General features: G+C 41.9%; 1 pseudogene; it reads left to right on the forward strand.

Moving 5' to 3' along the window:
* Positions 1-1,074: 1,074 nt before the first annotated feature.
* Positions 1,075-14,976, forward strand: LOC114620633 (annotated as a pseudogene).
* The last annotated feature ends 1,857 nt before the right edge of the window (positions 14,977-16,833 follow it).

Below are 16,833 nucleotides of genomic sequence, written 5' to 3' on the forward strand. Positions count from 1 at the left end.
TTAGGCAGAGATAGCAGTCAAAAATATTTTGGAAAAGACCCTGATGTCATAATACAACCTTATACAAGACATCAGGTTAATTGGCTTATGCAGAGTTCTGAAGTTTGGCCTATAGCATGTACCTCATTTGGTGGTCAACTAGATAACCATTATCCGCCAGACAAATTAGTTCAATTTTGTAATCGTCATGCATTTGTTTTTCTTTCTTGTACTGCGTATGCACCTATAAAGGAAGTATTGCTAGTTTTCACTGATGGTTCTTCATCAGGAGCAGCTGCTTATGCCTTTAAGGACCAAGTAATTTCCTTTGCTACATCATCTGTGTCAGCTCAATTGGTTGGATTACATGCTGTTGTTGCTGTGTTTCAAGCATTTCCAAATCAAACCATTAATATTTACACAGATAGCTCACATATAGCTCTATCTATCCCTCTGCTAGAAACTACTGCACAAATAAAGCTTTCCTCAGAAGCAGCCGATTTCTTTTTACAGTGCAAACAATTAATTTTGAGGAGAAAGGATAACTTCTTTATAGGACACCTGAGAGCCCACACTGGGATACCAGGTCCTCTCTCTGAAGGAAACACCAAGGCAGAACTAGCCACTCGTGTAGTCGAAGTGACTTTATCAGATCTGCCATCTAACTTGGATCAGGCCATAAAGGCTCATGAGTTACATCACCTTAATTCTCAAACTTGAAAAGTCATGTTTAAAATTACCAGAAAACAAGCTAGACAAATTGTCAAACAATGTCAATCATGTGCTACATGTTTATCAGTTCCTCATTTAGGTGTGAATCCAAAGGGACTAATACCAAACAGTCTCTGGCAAATGGATGTTACCCATTATAATGTATTTGGAAATAAAAAATGTATACATGTATGTGTAGATACATACAGTGGTTTCATTTATGTAACATTACAAACTGGAGAAGCAAACAAACATGTGATCACTCATATGCTTGCTACAATCACTGTATTGGGTGTGCCAAAACAGATCAAGACTGACAATGGCCCAGGTTATACAAGCTCCAGTTTCCACCAATTTTGTGAAAAATTGGGAATACTACGTAAAATGGGTATTCCATATAATCCACAGGAACAAGGTATAGTAGAAAGGGCTCATCAAACCGTTAAATGTCAACTCAAAAAAATTAAAAATGGAGAATGGTACCCTACTAAGGGATCCCCCAGAAATATCCTTCATCACGCCCTCTTTATTTTAAAATTTTTAACTTTGGGTTCTGAAGGAAAATTTGCTGCAGATAGATTCTGGCATCCTGATACCAAAAAGAATTTTGCAACAGTCCTCTGGAAAGACCTATTAACTGGAACCTGGAATGGGAAAGATCTAGTACTTATCTGGGGAAGAAATTCTGTCTGCATATATTCCCAAATGGCAGATGCCACACACTGGCTGCCAGAGAGACTGATTAAACAAATAGACAACAATAACAAATCCAGGGAGGAGAAACCCCCTGAGAAGCATATTTTTTCTTGACAGGAAACATGAAGATGCTGCACTGGAGCAGACCAACGAGCATACCTGACTTGGAAAGTTCTCAATGCGGAAGAAAACATCACCACCCACACCTCCATGGTGGCTCTATTAGACTCTTGGTTCCCTTATTTATGATTTAGTGGGGTATATTGTTTAACCCCAAGAGAGAATCCATTACCACAGTTACTATAGTTGTTTTTTGGGTTTGAGATTGATTGGGGCAGGGACAGGGATTTTCTTACTTGTATTGTTAAGATCAAAGCTATGATCAGTTCTGTACTTATATAGATTTAGATTTAGAAAATAGTGTTACAGAATAGAAGAGGCTTATACTTTTTACTCCTCCAACAGAGAGAGTTATGTGCTACCCTTAAAAAGAGTGTCACTCTGAGGCAGAATGGTTTACACCAACCATTCAGGCATTGTTAAGTCTCTTGCCTGTTGGGTTCTGATGGCTTTTGTAGAACAATAGATAGGCACTATTCAAATGAAACCCATACAGGTCCATTATTACAGGCTGGAAGTAGGGGACTCTAAAACCTCTGTTATCAAGACTGACGAGGATTAACTCCTAACTTACACACTAAGCTGGATAGTCAATGACAGGTAAGAGAACACCTCAAGACCCTTGCCCCTAACTGGGAGGCCTTACCATCCTAAGACAGGAGCTCAACCAATGGCTGTTGAGTATCCAGAGACGGGAAAGGGAGGTTGTGGTCCTTTGTTCCAACCTAAGACAGGCACAGTTTCCATAAGTTTTCCCAGCTTTCCCTTTTGAAAAAAAAATTTTTAAAAAGGGGAACCTGTTGGGAGCCAACTCTTAGCTGAAAGCGGCTATCAACTTTACAGCCATCTCGAGCCATATACCCTGATAAAAGAGTTGTTTTCAACAGTCTGTAACAGCTAGGCACACTCTGATAAACATCTTGTTTTGCTGTTTAGTGTCGCCAGCAGTTAGGTGCACATGTTCTCCACGCTGCTAGGTGCATGACATAGTGTCTTCAGCTGAGCTTGTCTACAAGAGCAAGGCACGTGGTAAAGCGTATAAATACCCAAGATTTCTTTTCAATAAGAGAGACTTAAACAGACTCTGTCATGTCTCCATTTTTTGCATCTCTTGCCGCTCCATCCCCATTCTCTCTCTTGCTAGACTCTGACCTGCAGACCGGAACAGCAGAATGGGCCATTACAAAGTAGCAGAATGGGCCATTACAAACTATGTTTGCATTTTGTATATAAAAATGAATGCAATCAATGAGGAATGGTAGCACATAAGAGGGTTCTAAATTTCAAGGCATCTGGGTAAGTCAGTGAGTTCAATGCCACTGGAGATATTACAACATCTTGATCCAATAAAATAAAATAGAAATATACAGCCAGGCAGTGATGGTGCACGCCTTTAATCCCAGCACTTGGGAGGCAGAGGCAGGCAGATTTCTGAGTTCGAGGCCAGCCTGGTTTACAGAGTGAGTTCCAGGACAGCCAGGCTACACAGAGAAACCCTGTCTTGAAAAACCAAATAAATAAATAAATAAATAAATAATAAATAAACAAATAAAATAGAAACATAAAAATAAAATGAAAGCATGTAAGATATTTCAGAGGGTCAAAGTGCTTGTGCTTGCTGCCAAGCCTGATGATCTGAGTTGGATCTCCAGAACTCATATGGTTTAAGGACAGTATTGACTCCCTCAAGTTGACTTCTGCATATGTATGCCAAGACACAGACTCTGACTCTCTCTCTCTCTCTCTCTCTCTCTCTCTCTCTCTCTCTCTCACACACACACACACACATACAAATACATAAATGTAAAATACAAACTACTAAAATGAAAGAGTTTTAAAACTCTAAAATTGGATTCACAGAGAAATAATATCTATGGTATATTCAACTGATTATAAGTATACAAAAAAAAATTTAGTGTAGCTCTAGGTGTGCAAACCTTCAGTAGCAAATGCACTAAAAGCACCTGGATTAACTAGGAATAACTGGTACTACTGCTAGAATTACTACTAGAATGTTTTTAGTAGAAATATTAGTTATATAATACTGAAGGTGTTTTTGCCTCTTATTATAAGAGAGAAAATGAACAAAAATATTGATGCAGAATTGTGATGGTCATGTTGGCGCATAAAAAGTGAAGGTGTAGAGGCTAAGAAAGGATCATCTATGTTGAAAATTCTGTTCACCAGAAGACACTAAACGTGAGTCTGGGCAGGGAATATTAAAGGGACACAGGGAGGGAGAGGATCCTCTCATCCTGGAGTCTGAGTGAAGTCTCTCTGGCTGTGAAGGAAGAAGCAAGCCCAGCATAGCTAAACATTTGCTGAGATGCTTGTCTACAGAAAGACATTCCTTTCATGTGGAGATTGCTAAGAAAGTATGCTGTAATATGCTGTAATACAGTGATCCGTGCTCAAAGCCTAAAGTATGGTCACACACTGCCTTTTTAGTTTCCCCACTGTAAACCTGCCATTTTCTATGAATCTCACAAGCAATACAATTACATAAAAGCTATGAACTAATTCTTTTGAATTTTGTGTAAACAATTGAACAAGAGACCTAAAGTAAAAAGTCCTGATTTATAGGAATTTAAACTTTAATACCATTTTCCAGCTACAGTAGTTTATAAAACCCAAAATGATTAGATGTGTTTTGTGTATAGACTTGTATAGCTTAAAAGGAATAAAGCTCAACTTACATTAAGAATTTTATATTAGAAAATAAGACAGAAAGCCAACAAATGTGAAGGAGATGTAGCATGTAGGCATAACATTGATAAAAGAAAATACTTTTGGACTAGACAGCATTTTATGTGGTAAAATAGAGTTTTGTTCTACAAATGAAATATTGGCCCAGACTCAAAAGAGAGACAAGGACAAAAATCAGATGCCTAAAGTGTGTGCATTTGTAAAAGGAATAAAGGTTTGTGAAGGATGAAAGTTACAGATACCATAGATATGACTAATTGACTATTAAAATTTCTAAGCTTAAAATTAAATGCAACAGTATAAAAGTAAAACCTAATTCTATATAGAGATCAATAAGATTTTCTTAAAATGCTGATCTGTTCCTAATGACATTTATAAAAACAAAACAACAACAACATGCACTAGCTTGGAAAACAAAGATTTTATATTTTACCAAGACAATTACTTAGGTTTTCTCCTAGTTTGTCAGATTATTAACTACTTAGGAGACAGAGTGTTAACAAAGTCAAGATGTACTTTAAAGTCTTTGTTTTTCCTAAGCTTTAAGTATGCACTTTCAATATTTAAGATTAAAACTACTGTTTCTTCTTCAAGTCTAGTATAACTGACCTCACACACATTCAATATTCATTCTTGTAAGCTGAAGTCAATGCAGATAAAGAGACTAAGAGGAGAGCCAATACTGTGTCTCTTAATTCAAGTCTTCTACGTCTCAGGAAATGATGAACACCAGGCAGTTCTCTCTTCAGAGCAGTCTTAGAGACTAAGATAGACTCTAGCCATTTTGCAAAGAAAAGTCACTGCAGAAGAAAATGTCCTAAATTCTTCCATGGAAGTCATACAGTTAGCAAGACTCTGTCCTCTTCCAGTAGGTGACACAACTCATAGTGGAAAACTAAGGGAGCTAAGTGGCTTCTTCAAAGTCCTTAAAAGCAATCCCTAAAGAGATGCAGCTGGACTTAACAGAAAAAAGAAGAAAGGTAATTGCAGCTATTTACTTGGTCTAAATACACAACAGGATAGCAAAATTCAGACTGGAGTAATTAAAAGTGAAACAATGCAAAATGAGATAGAATTTCGAAAGGACTCTGGATACTATTCTAGCTGTTATGGAATCTAGTCATGGAATGATCATGTAGCTTACATTTTATGCTATCTCTAGGGCTTCATTTGCCATATTAAAACTCTTACTAAATATTCTAAAAATACTTAATTTAAATGATTCAGCCTAGGGAATTTTACTTAAGTCTGAAGAAAGAAAAAAAAATGGAGCAGAGGCTTTAAATATCCCTGCTTTGTACTATTAGTAAGATGGAAAGTTGCATGTATGTTCTAGATAAAGTCACTAATGTCTCATCTGCTTTATACAATCTACAAAATGGTAAGAGAATTGTCCCCTAATTAATTGAGTGGCTAATAAAAACAACAAGAAGCTAATAGCTGGGTGAAAAAGAAGAGGCAGGCTCCCAGGTCTGAGAGAGGAACAGGGAACACAGGAGGAAGAAACAGACTTTTGTCGAGGCAGGAGCAAAAGGAGGCAAGATGTAGATCAGGAACTGTTAGACCTAGTGGCTGCTTCCACCACTTGAAAATTTCCAATATAGACATAGAATAGTTGAGGTTAGGACAGTAGATTCTGCCCCCATAGGTTGTGTCATCTGTTAATTTTAAACTAAGGTTGTCTGGTGGGACTGGTTAAACCTGGTTGGCTCAGGTGGGCCTGAGCAAAAGAACGTAGCCAGGGTGAAGTTCAGCCAGGATTTGAAATGAGACGATTGGGCAAAGGACCGAACTCCAGGGGAGAGATAACCACAGCTGAGCACAGACTGGTGAGAGCAGTCACACAGCTGGCCTCAAGGACTGAGAGAGCAATCTTAGAGCTCTAGAGAGGCAGAGATAGCATTTGTGGGAGAGCCATTGTCTAGGAAGAACACATGGTCTAAGTCTCACACTATGCCCTATGTGTGCATAGCCACCTGTAGTGTGGACCATTTTTTTAAAACTGCACACTACACAAAGCCAGATTCAACCCTGTTGGGTTTAGACAGAATGGGTTGGCTCAAAAAGACACTGAGATAGATTTTTCCACTGTCTAAGCATTTTACTGGAAGAGTTATTAATGTTGTAGGCAGACAGAAGAGGAACAACAGCACAGGAGGGCCCTTCCTCCAGAGAGAGAAAGTATGACAGTCTATGAAGAGAGTCAGAATGCACATGGCAGAGGAGGGAATATCTTTTCAGACATTTTAATGATGAAGGAGTTTCAGAGTAAGAGAATACAGCCAGGCTTTCTCACTTTCCACATGAGATATCATGGTTCTGAGAAGTCAGCCAAGTCACGACTGACACCATGCCTGTCAGTATCTAAGAGTAGGTCTCAAAAGAAACTGAATGCTAACAGTACATTCTTACAATTTCCACCAGGCACTACTATTTTTTTTTAATATTAGAATTAGGTCTTCATATGTCCATATGCAAATGTCTTGGCCCTTTTGTAATCTTAGCAGTGATTCTATTAGTCTTTGAACTTGCGTGCTTACCAGCTGTTCTGATTTTATCTCCTCTCATTTATATTCCATCTACCTTCAATTTCACATACCTGGGTCCCTTCACTTGTTCTCTGAGTTCTAAAAGTCAGCAAAAGTGAAACTCTATGTCCCATTTCAACAGTAAGTATTCAGAACAACCCAGGACCCCTCTCAGAAATTTTTTAGGGACTCATTTCTTTAAGAAAGATCATTTGATAGCATTAATCCTGCAATTCACCAGGAAAAGAAATCAACTCAATCTTTTGGATCAAATTTAAAGCAAGCATTTATTAAATATTAAACACTGATCAAGGGATGGACTTTAGTCAGAACTATTCCCTGAAAATTCCAGGCTGGAATGGTCTCATGCCACATGTTGCAGGTGCTTATGAGGACAAGCCTATAGGCCTCAGTATTTTCCCATGAGGCTTTGTTATTTCCCAAGAACTACAATTCCCAGCATTCCAGGAAGTTACCCGGTTCCTGAGCAGGTAGTACTTATAGGTTAATTTTGGGGAATTACAGTATCAAATTAGATATTAGCAGGCTGGGAGCTTATCTGGGACTCTCCTTCATAATAAAGAGCTTATAAAACTGAGGACTGTTGTAGGGCCGTGAAAGGGGTCTTGGTTTTTGGTAGAAGCGCTGGCTGGAAGGATCATGGAGACCCTGCAAGGGACTTGCATTTATTCTGCCAGGCTCCCAGAATCCAGGCTCCTAACACGTGGTGTGGAACTCCATTGACCTGCACTGTTCAGTCACATATGGCAATGCAGTTCCTTCCAAAGAGCACAGATAGAGGGCGTGAATACAGGCCCCAGGCCCTAGAGAGATTTACATAATAATGAAGGCCAGAGGGTGGAGCCAATTAAGCATTCTTCCCCAGACCCTTCCCCCTTTCTCCCTCCCTATTTAATTCAGGTCTGCCCTGAGTTTCACAGGGGGTACTGCAAGATCCATTACATCTGCCATGAAAACAAACCCTTTTGGAACCATGGACTTTTTCGCATCTCTGGGGCCCGCTGTGGGGAAAATGTGGAGAAGGCCTCTAATGCCGAGCTGATGCACCTAACTTCCCGCCTGGAGGACCACTGTGTGTTCCAGACACGCGGACCTGCATCTTCAAGCAGGCTAGCTGGGCTGCTGAGTCTGCTAAGCAAGTACAGTAACAAAGTCTCTCCCGAAGGGTGTTACTGGGGCCTCTTTCTTCTCTCCCCCCATCTAATTTCTCTTGGCTGTGGGTTGGCCATTCACTTGCCCACAGGCCCCCAGTCTTGGTCCTTCTGAGGCCTCTCAACAGCATCTGAGAGCCCAAGGGCTCGAGACCAGTTGGTTCCTGGTCACCTCCTGGCCCAGGAATCCCCAGTCCAAGAGCCCTGCACCCCCTTGGAACTTTAGACTGAGTGAGAACTCCCCCACGCCGGGTGAGGCCCCATAGTGCCCCCCCAGTAACGTACACTCCAGTCTTTTTGGAATTGTGGGAATCACAACAGCCCAACAAAATTCAAGAACCCATGCCACGTCCACACGTGAGCTAATCATTCCCCGCAGATAATGATTCTAACTACTAATCAGAAAAATAGATACTGAGTCTTATCTCTGGCTCCAAGGTGGTGGGGGCATCCTCATTTCTCTGAAGATCAATATTAGATAACAACTATCCAAACCTGGCTTTAGGAGAATCTCATTGATATTATTTCTGTGTAGTGGGTCATTTTCTGGTAATTTGATAGCATGACTCCTGGCTATCAAATCAAACAAGCTTGTTGACCACCTGGATAGGGCACATCTGTCAGGAAGACATCCTTGTTCTAAGACTGGAACTAAGAATAAGCCTGCCTAAATTGAAGATTAGAAGAATGGTCCCTTTGTCAATTGTCCAGTTGTTCTTGCTTGCTTTTTATTGCTGTGGTAGAAGACCACAACCAAAGTCAACTTAGGGAGGAAAGGGTTTATTTTGCCTTATACCATTATAGTCCAGCATGAACGAACATGAAGGACTATAGCTTTATTGTCTAGCAGGGACTCAAGGTTAAAATCTGGAGGCAGGAACTAAAGCAGAGATCATGGAGGAACGCTGTTTACCACTTTGCTTTCCATGGCTTGGTCAGCTTGCTTTTTTGTATAACAGAGAACTGCTTTTCCTGGAATTGAAACACCACAGTGTTTTGGCCTCTCCCACATCAGTCTTTAGTCAAGACAATTCCTCCACTGGCTTGCCTACCGGCCAATCTAATGAAGCGTTTTCTCAGTTGAAGTTCTTTTTTTTTTTTTTTCAGAAGACCACAGTTTATGTCAAGCCAGTCAAAAAACTAACACACAATACTTACTCTTCTACAAATAATGTTTCAAACCAGGGACAAATATTTATGAGTGACTCCAAAAGAAGGGTCCCCTTGGGCCATTGTGATTCTCATCTCTTAAAAGTTCCCTAAATAAAGGGACAAAGAGGTGGCTTGGTAGTTAGAAAGCACTTGCTGCTCTTGCAGATGACTGGATTCAATCCCCAGACTTCAAATGACTGCTAACAACCATTTCCAACATTCCAGAGGATCCAGTATACTCTCCTGGGTGTTACATGCATGTCTCTCTATGGATACTTCATGCATGTAGTGCACAGACATCTATTTAGGCAAAACACCCATCCTTGTAACATAAAAACAAAACAAGAATCTTCTCCTTAAAGATTCGTTCTTAATAAACTCTGCCTATCATCTACAGTATATCCTTTTGTTTTTCATCTGAATTCTGTTAAGCAGATCACAAGAAACAAAGATCAGAGGGGAGTCTAGACCAAGACCCTGGTAACACAAGATACTCTTCAAATTATGCCTTGCTGTCTTCATTAAGTCCAGTGATTTGTGCAATTGGGACTGATTAACCATAGAATTATCTTATCTTATAGTTTATTTTATGGCATCTATATTGTGCAGAGTTCAATTTCTTTAATTTTCCATTTCTAAAACTATTCTAACAATAGGATTGCAAAATTTAAGTCCCCTTGGGAAGACTTAATTCTTCCAAAGTTGCTTGGTCCCACAGGCCCTCAGTGCTGTGCTCCAATGGAGAAAGAGGCAGGAGGCACCTGAGTCTGTTGGCACAGCTCAAAGGGCCGATGACATCCACAGAGGCTGGGTCCTCCTGTAGGAAGCCGCTACCGCTGCAGTGCCGGCGACGAGACCAATCATCATTACAAGATGGCGCTGACATCTGCTGCCCATCCCGATAAACAAGCTGTTGCGCATGTGCGGGAAGTGAGCGCGCGCCAAGTCACAGCCCATTCCGGGGCGTTTTGGCGGGTAACGAGTAAGCAGCCAATCAGAAATGAACACACCGCTCCAAGGGTATTTAAACAGTGCCTTTTCGGGGCCCAGGGTCTTCCTCCTTTTATTAACAATAAACGTTTGCTGCGGAAGGATCCTGGTGTCCGTGTGCGTCTTGCTGGTGAGATGATTGTGCGCTGCACAGCTGGTGCCGAAACCCAGGAAATTCACCATCGCCAGCGCTGAGGAGACCCTCTGCTCACAGAGAGGATTCAGAACTGCAGGACAAAGGTAAGCTCTGAGAGGCATGTTTGGCCTTGATCTATCTCGTCTCCCTCCCCAGTTGGCAGGAACTCTAGAAGCTCTTGCTATTGTGCTAGCGGCGTTCGTTCTCTTCCTTCTGATTTTGCAGGATGAGAAATGCCACTCGACTGTAGCGGCGGGCCAGGGAGTGCTAGAGGAGTTGCAAGACAACATGTCAGAAACAGAGCGGGATAAGCGCTTAGGAGCTCCAAAAGAAAAGGGAGCTCAGAAAGAAAAAAGGAAAGGCATGCCTAAGAAAAAAGACCCTTCCAAGGACACTCAATCCGAGGGAGTAAGAGATAAGGGAGGAGGGACCTCCCTGGGAGAGGAACGTACGAAGGGAGAAGAGGCCTCAGAAAGAAAATCTCTTTATCCGGTAAAGGAGCTGGAGGCCTCGGGACTTGGTGGCTCTGAGTCGGAGGAGCTAACTTCCTCTGAGGGGGAGGACTTAGACGAAGGGACAGCCCGCTATGAGGAGGAAAGATACCATCCAGATGAGCGGCTGCCGCCGTGAAATCAAAAGCCGGGCGGTGGTGGCCCACGCCTTTAATCCCAGCACTTGGGAGGCAGAGGCAGGCAGATTCCTGAGTTCGAGATCATTTACATACCTTAAATGACTTTCAAAAGTTATTAGGTGATATGAATTGGTTAAGACCATTTTTGAAAATTCCCTCTGCTGAACTGAAACCTTTGTTTGACATTTTGGAAGGAGACTCTCATATTTCCTCGCCAAGAGCACTAACACCGGCTGCAAGCCGTGCCCTGCGAATGGTAGAGGATGCCTTGCAAGAGGCCCAGCTAAAACGCATTGATGAGACCAAAACTTTTAATTTGTGTGTCTTTAAAACCAGACATTTACCAACTGCTGTGTTATGGCAGGACGGGCCCTTATTATGGATCCATCCTAAGGCATCTCCTGTAAAGACTATTGAATGGTATCCAGATGCAGTCACTCAGCTTGCCCTTCGTGGGTTAAAAGCAGCTATTACCCATTTTGGAAGGGAACCTAAGGTTTTAATAGTGCCATATACTGCACATCAGGTTCAAATATTAACTGCTACCTCTGATGTTTGGGCCGTGTTGGTCACCTCCTTTAATGGTCAAATAGATAATCACTATCCTAAACATCCCATTCTACAATTTGCCTTAACTCAAGCTATTGTATTTCCGCACATCATATCTCAGAAGCCGCCCCCAGATGGAGTGGTTGTTTACACAGATGGGTCAAAAACAGGTGTGGGTGCCTATGTAGTTGATAATAAAGTCACTGCCAAACAATACCATGAGACCTCACCTCAAGTTGTGGAATGTTTGGTAGTATTAGAGGTTCTTGAAACCTTTCCAGGCCCTTTAAATATTGTTTCAGATTCCTTTTATGTAGTAAATGCAGTTAAAGTCTTAGAAGTGGCTGGGCTAATTAGACCATCTAGTAGACTTGTGGAAGTTTTTCAAAAGATTCAATTTGCTTTAGTTAATAGGAGATATCCTGTTTTTATTACACATATTAGAGCTCACTCAGGTCTACCAGGTCCAATGTCTCATGGGAATGACCTAGCAGATCGAGCCACAAAGTTGGTTGCTATTGCCCTGTCCCCAAAATTGAATTTGGCTAAAGATTTTCATAAAAAAAATTTCATGTGACAGCAGAGACGTTGCGTCGTCGATTTGATATAACTAGAAAAGAAGCTAGAGATATAGTTACTCAATGTCAGAATTGCTGTCAGTTTTTACCAGTGCCTCATGTAGGAATTAATCCACGAGGAATTCGGCCACTTCAGATTTGGCAAATGGATGTTACTCACATCCCATCCTTTGGCAAATTGCAATATTTACATGCTTCCATTGATACTTGTTCCCGAATTATATTTGCTTCTCCATTGGCCAGAGAATAGGCGGCCCATGTTATCCAACATTGCCTTGAGGCATGGAGTGCCTGGGGGAAGCCTAAAATTCTCAAGACTGATAATGGACCAGCTTACACTTCTCAAAAGTTTGGACAATTTTGTCGCCAAATGGATGTGACCCATCTGACGGGTCTCCCTTATAACCCTCAAGGACAAGGCATTATAGAACGGGCTCATCATACTCTTAAGTCTTATCTAATAAAACAAAAAGGGAGAGTCGAGGAGGCTCTACCCTCAGTGCCACGAGTCACCATTTCTATAGCACTTTTTACCCTTAATTTTTAAAATCTGGACAGTCAAGGCCACACGGCAGCTGACCGTCACTGTTTAGAGCCTGACAGGCCAAAAGAGATGGTCAAATGGAAGGATGTCTTGACCAGACAATAGAAAGGCTCGGATCCTATTTTAATAAGATCCAGGGGAGCAGTTTGTGTTTTTCTGCAGGAATAAGACAATCCATTTTGGCAACCAGAGCGACTGACGCGACGACTGGTGGCATCTGAAGATGACCCCCAAAAAGAATCAAATGCAGATCCTTATTTGGATCCTCCAGCTTTGGGTTCCTAGTATTTTTGTTTATTTTATCAAATTCCACCTTTAAGAATTGTACCAATGAAACCTGCTGGATGTCCCAGTGTTGGAGTTCTGAAAGATTCACTCGCGCTATGGTTGCCAGAGTCCCGCGATGGGTTCCTGTCCCCATGGAGACTCCTTCCACTTTGTCATTATTTAGGCAAAAAAGAGATTTTGGTATAACTGCAGCCATAGTGACGGCGATATCAGTTAATGCCATTGCTGCCACTGCCACTGGGATTGCTATGTCAACTTCTGTTCAGACGGGCACTGCCCTCAACCAATTGTCAGCCACGGTGGTGGAGACTGTTAACCTTCAAACCTCCACCAGCGCCCAACTAAAAGGCGGGCTAATGATCCTTAATCAATGCCTTGATTTAGTGGGAGAGAGATTGGATATCCTCTTTCAATTAGCCCAATTGGGATGTGAGAGAAAACTGGGTGTACTTCGCATCACCAGTGTACAGTATGAAAAGTTTACCTGAGCTGCTAACTTGTCCAGATGTTTGTCTCTCTACCTTGCAGGAAATTGGTCAGAAGGATTTGAGGAGACGCTCGAGGCACTGAGGACAGCAGTAGTAGCTATCAACTTGACACGAGTGGATCTATCACTGACTGAAGGACTCTCCTCCTGGATTTCTTCAGCCTTTTCCTCCTTTAAAGAGTGGGTGGGGTTAGGCCTGTTTGGTACAGCCCTATGTTTTGGATCAGTGTTCATGTTATGGTTGGTCTGCAAACTCAAAGCTCAACACAGACGTGACAAGGTGGCAATCACTCAAGCATTTGGAGCAGTAGAACAAGGCTCATCTCCCGAGATTTGGTTATCCATGTTGCGTAAATTATGACACTTGGGTTCTCGGCCGCTGTACCCCAAGGGCTTTTGGTGAAGACACCCTATGAAGCCTCAAACATATCTGTACACAGTTCCTGCCCACTAAGGTGTTCGTTCCACGGATAGTAGGTCTGGTAAGTCAATGACGGAGCAGACGGATAAGCCTCGGCCACCTAAGACAGGGCAGCCCCGGGTGGGGAGGCTGACCCAGTGACGGGTAAGAGTTTGAGCACCGCCCTCCAAAGAGGCTCAAACCCGCCGTGAGACCCCCAAATACGGGAGTTATGAAACCTTCCTAGGGATCTCAACTACCACCCTCTGCAATAAAACAAAAAGGGGGAGGTATAGGAAGCCGCTACCGCCGTAGTGCCGGTGGCGAGACCAATCGCCATTACAAGTTGGCACTGACATCCGCTGCCCATCCCGATAAACAAGCTGTTGCGCATGTGCAGGAAGTGAGCACGCACCAAGTCACAGCCCATCCCGGGGCGTTTTGGCAGGTAATGAGTAAGCAGCCAATCAGAAATGAACACGCCGCTCCAAGGGTATATAAACAGTGCCTTTTCGGGGCCCGGGGTCTTCCTCCTTTCATTAACAATAAACATTTGCTGTGGAAGGATCCTGGTGTCCGCATGCGTCTTGCTGGCGAGACGATTGTGCGGTGCACATCCTCCGATCACAGGACCCAACTTTCTTCACCATAGGTATGTGGTCCATCAGTGTGAGAAACATGGGTGCTGCTGCTTTGACACTGCTCCTAGGCAACAGAGACATGTTTCTGTCCAAGCCCCAGAAAGTGACATCGGAATATTTGGAAGACATAGGCCTGAAAACACTGGAGAAATAATCAAGGATATTTATTCAATGCAAAGTAGCTATGGGAAAAGAATGGGGCTATGATTATGGCTGTGCGAAGTCCAGGCTGCTTCCTCTGTTGAGCAGAGGCAGCAGACCTGTATCCTTGAAGCCCAAGTTGGATGATTGAAGTGTTCCTCCCTATGCTGTGGTGAAGGTGCCAGTGAAGAGAGTAGTGAAAGACTTCCAACCTTATTCAAAAGGGGAAATCTTCTTGGAGGAAAAGAAAAAAAATCCTATGGTCCAGAGAGGCAGAATACGATGTTCATGGGCCTCATCCATTTAGATGTGTGGTACAACTCCTTCTGGGCCTGGACTGGAGGTATCTCTGGAAACCTGGAAGGTGAAGGCTTCATCCTCAGGAGTTTTTGTGATAAGATCTGGAAATCAGGACATTATTCTTGAGCAAAGAGAAAAAGAATTTGGAGACAGAGTGAATCCACTCTCTGTTCTGGAAGCTGTAAAGAAGATCAAGCCATAGAACTCTGGCTTCAGAGAAAAGATGATCATGTACATCTGCTGGTTGGGGAAGAATGAGGCCTGTGCAGAGTTCACCAAATGAACTATGCTTTCATCATGGTCCCCAAGAGCTAGGAAGCCATTGCACCATATTTACTAGGAGTTGGCAATGTGTTTCAACACTGTCTTCTGTTTAGGCCCAGTAGGGCAAATAGGTCCCAGAAAGAACTGAGTAAAATCTAACAATCCAGTGAGAGTTATTTGAGGGAAGATTTAGAAAATTCATGGCTTACTGTTTACTGCTGCACCTTCTTTCAAAGAAATATGTCCTGAGTGCTCGTATATGAAGCACATTTTATTTTCTTGCCTAATTAAAAAATAAATCTGGCTGGGCAGTGGTGGCGCATGCCTTTAATCCCACCACTTGGCAGAGGCAGGCAGATTTCTGAGTTTGAGGCCAGCCTGGTCTACAGAGTGAGTTCCAAGACAGCCAGGGCTACACAGAGAAACCCTGTCTCGAAAAACCAATAAATAAGTAAGTAAATAAATAAATAAATAAATAAATCTGACAAAAGTGGAGAAGAAACAGGTGAGTGGTAGAACATTTACCTAACATGCACAAGGCCCTGGGTCTCACACACACACACACACACACACACACACACACACACACACACCCAGACACCCAGACACACACACAGACACACACACAAGAAAAGCTTGTGATTGCCTTGATAGTTAGAGAACATATACCTTTTGTTTGATGTGTTTTCTGTTACCACATAAAGCCATAGCTATGTTGTGTTCTTGGATAGTTTGATTAAGGTAAATAACAAACTGAGGTTTCTTGTGGTCTTCCATATGGAAGAGGAAATTTGTTTCACTGGAAAAAGCTGTCACCCCCAGCTCTAAATAAAAATATGCATGAGTAAAAACCCTCCCAAAGTTTAAAGGCTTGTTCAAGTGACTTAGGTGCTGTGCCAAGATGAGGGTTCTCATGCCAAAATTTAAGTGTTTCATCAAATAACACAACTTTCTCATAGAAACATATCCATATCCTGTTCTATAATAGAAGTAGGTAAAATATAAATGACAAAAGACAAAGCTAAGAGTATCTTAAATGAAAATTAATTCATATAAACATCAAATCAAGGTTGAAAGGCAAAGGTAAATCAGGACAAAATGATTAGCTTCAAAAAATAGGTAATAGTTTCTTGAATTGAATAAGGTAATTCAGTTTTACTCTATCAATTCTTTTAACTATGACCAGAGATGAAATAAAGCATTCTCTCATCAACACATATAATATTATCTACTTGTTTCTCTCTGCTAGGACAGGGCAAGCTGTTCTCTGGAGGAAGGGGGTATTATCTTCATTCCAAGAGGCTTGCCTTCTAAATATGACCCTCCTAATCCTGAAGGCTTGCTGTACTAGCCCTAGACACCTAACAAAGCTCCCCAGTTCACACCAATATACCTATAAATTTTGTGTATCCTATATCACCAGCTCATGCCCTAGGTACAACCATTCCCATTAGTGTATGCCATGTTCTATGTTTTTATCTTTAGGGGAGTAATCACTTTCTCGAAATATACACATCTCTCATTTGCTAACCACCCATTTCCATAGCTCTTCTAGGGTTAATCCCTTGATATTCATTTGTATTTGTTGAAGTTCTCTAAAGAAATATAGTGTGTAAGAAAGGAGACAAGAGAAGGGAAGGAGGAAAGATGGAATTGGAAGGAGAAAGGGGAAAATGTGGGAGAGGATGTATCTAAGGTATTGGTTCATTTTATTACAGAGGCCTACATATCCCAACATGTGCAGGATAAATTTTCAGGATTAGTAAGGCTGGCAGCATTAAGATTTATGCAAGAGAAATCAGCACTTCAATTTGAATGCC

This window comes from Grammomys surdaster, unplaced genomic scaffold (assembly GCF_004785775.1).
Source record: "Grammomys surdaster isolate TR1022 unplaced genomic scaffold, NIH_TR_1.0 63, whole genome shotgun sequence".
NCBI classification, from domain to species: domain Eukaryota; kingdom Metazoa; phylum Chordata; class Mammalia; order Rodentia; family Muridae; genus Grammomys; species Grammomys surdaster.